The sequence below is a fragment of the Propithecus coquereli genome, unplaced genomic scaffold, assembly GCF_000956105.1.
Source record: "Propithecus coquereli isolate 6110/MARCELLA unplaced genomic scaffold, Pcoq_1.0 Scaffold767, whole genome shotgun sequence".
In the NCBI taxonomy this organism is placed as follows: domain Eukaryota; kingdom Metazoa; phylum Chordata; class Mammalia; order Primates; family Indriidae; genus Propithecus; species Propithecus coquereli.
Window position 1 is genome coordinate 264,035 of NW_012153807.1, and position 2,936 is coordinate 266,970.

Consider the following 2,936-nt stretch of genomic DNA (forward strand, 5'->3'; position numbering starts at 1 on the left):
CACTAAGTCGGTTGGGCGTGGTGGTTCATGCCTGTAATCCCAGCACTTTGGGAGGCTGAGGCAAGAGGAATGCTTGAGGCCAGGAGTTCAAGACCAGCCTGAGCACAAGCAAGACTCCATCTCTAAAAAAAAAAAAACAGAAAAATTAGCCAGGTGTGGTGGCACACACCTGTAGTCCCAGCTACTCAGGAGGCTGAGGCAGGAAGATGACTTGAGTTCAGGAGTTTGAGGCTGCAGTGAACTATGACTGCACCACTGTACTCTAGCCTGGGTGACAGAAAGAGACCCTATCACAAAAAAAAAAAAAGAAAGAAAGAAAATACTAAGTAAAGTAAATGGACACTATAAATGGCCTCACACCATTACACCATTCAGGTCTTGTTTTATGAATTTGTACAAATTTATTTCTAAAATTTCATTTTCAGAGCTTTGCAGATTTCAAAACTACAGATAAGGGATCATGAATCTGTACATATTAGAAGGGTACAGGCAGACCTTTAAGGTTTCAGTAAGTTCTTATTTTATTATTGTAATTAAAAGAAAACAAAGCACACGCCTTAGTGTCTACCCTATTACGAAAATATTCACTAATTTCCTCCCATTGTTCTATGTTAGTTCCACATTTCAAAGAATTATTTCTCAATACATACCTATTTATCATTCTTATTTTGCTTTGAAAAATATCATTCTGTTACAAGGCTTTAATGCTTAGTTAGCTGCAGACAGTAACAAAATGGCACCATTAAAAGAAATACAGGCCTACCTCCTTTTATTGCACCTCACTTTACAATACTGCTTTTTTTCCCAATAAATTGAAGGTTTGTGGCAACCTTGCATTGAGCAAGTCTACTGGTGCCATTTTTCAATAGCACGTGCTTACTTTGTGACTCCGTGTCACATATTGGTAACTCTCGAAATATTTCAAACTTTTTCATTATTATTTTATCTGTTATGGTGATCTGTGATCTTAGATGTAAATATTGCAATTGTTTTGGGGTGTCATGAACTCCATTCATGTAGGACAGCAAACTTAATGGGTAAATGTTGTATGTGTTCTGACTGCTTCACCAAGCAGCTATTCCCCCATCTCTCTCCCTCTCCCTGGTACTCCCTATTCCCTGAGATACGACAGTACTGAAATTAGGCCAGTTGAAAATCCTACAATGCCCTCTAAGTGTTCAAGTGAAAGAAAGAGTCACATGTCTCTCACTTTAAATCAAAAAATAGAAATGATTAAGCTTAGTGAGGAAAGCAAGTCCAAAGCCAAGATATAGGCCAAAGGCTCCCCTCTTGTGCCAGACAGGCAAGCTGTGAATGCAAAGGAAAAGTTCTTGAAAGAAATCAAAAGTGCTACTCAAGTAAACACATGAATGATAACAAAGCAAAACATGGCTGGGGTGGTGACTCACACCTGTAATCCTAGCACTCTGGGAGGCCGAGGAGGGAGGATTGCTTGAGCTCAGGAGTTCCAGACTAGCCTGAGCAAGAGCAAGACCCCATCTCTGCTAAAAATAAAAAGAAATTAGCCAGGCAACTAAAAATACAAAACATTAGCCAGGCATGGTGGCGTGTGCCTGTAGTCCCAGCTACTCGGGAGGTTGAGGCAGGAGAATGTTGAGCCCAGGAGTCTGAGGTTGCTGTGAGCTAGGCTGATGTCACGGCACTCTAGCCCCAGCAACAGAGTGAGTCTCTGTCTCAAAAAAAAGCAAAACAGCCTTATTGCTGATAAGGAGAAAGTTTGAATGGTTGGGTAGAAGATCCAACCAGAGACAAAGATTAATCTAGAGCAAGGCCCTACCTCTCTTCTATTCTATAAAGGCTGAGAGAGGTGAGAAAGCCACAGAAAAAAGTCTGAAGCTAGCAGAGGTTGGTTCATGAGATTTAAGGAAAGAAGCCCTCTCCGTAACAGAGAAGGCAAAGTGAAGCGGCAAATGCCAACGTAGAAGCTGCAGCAAATTATCCAGAAGATCTAGCTAAGATCATTGATGAAGTTGGCTGTACACAACAGATTTTCAATGTAGATGAAACAGCCTTTTATTGGAAAGAGATGCCACCTAGGACTTTCATAGGTAGAGAGGAGAAAGTTTCAAAGGACAGGCTGACTCTCTTATTGGGGGCTAATGCACCTGGCGACTTTAATTTGAAGCCAATGCTCGTTTGCCATTCTGAAAATCCTAGGGCCCTTAATAATTATGCTAAATTGGCCAGGCGTGGTGGCTCATGCCCAGGATTTTGAGGTTGCTGTGAGCTACGATGACGCCACTGCTCTCTAGCCAGGGCAACAGAGCGAGATTCTGTCTCAAAAAAGAAAAAAAAAAATATGCTAAACCTACTCTGCCTGTGCTCTGTAAGTGGAACAACAAAGTTTAGATGACAGCCTATCTGTTTACAGCACGGTTTACTGAATATTGTAAGCCCAAGGTTGAGACCTACACTCAGAAAAAGATTGCTTTCAAAATATTACTTCTCATTGACAATGCACCTCGTCACCCAAGAGCTCTGATGGAGATGTACAAGAAGAGTAATGTTGTCCTCACGCCTAACACAACATCCATTCTGAATGTATTAAGAAATACATTTTGTAAGGCTATAGCTGCCATAGATATAGTGATTACTCTGACGCATCTGGGCAAAATAAATTGAAAACCTTCTGAAAAGGATTCACCATTCTAGATGCCATTAAGAACATTCATGATCCATGGGAGGTGGTCAAAATATCAATATTAACAGGAGTTTGGAAGAAACTGATTCTAACCCTCATGGGATGACTTTGAGAGGTTTAAGAATTCAATGGAAGAAGTAACTGCAGGTGTGGTGGAAACAGCAAGAGAACTAGAATGAGAAGTGGAGCCTGAAAATGTGATTGCATTGCTGCAATCTCATGATAAAACTTTAACAGATGAGGAGTTGCTTCTTATGGATGAGCAAAGAAAGTG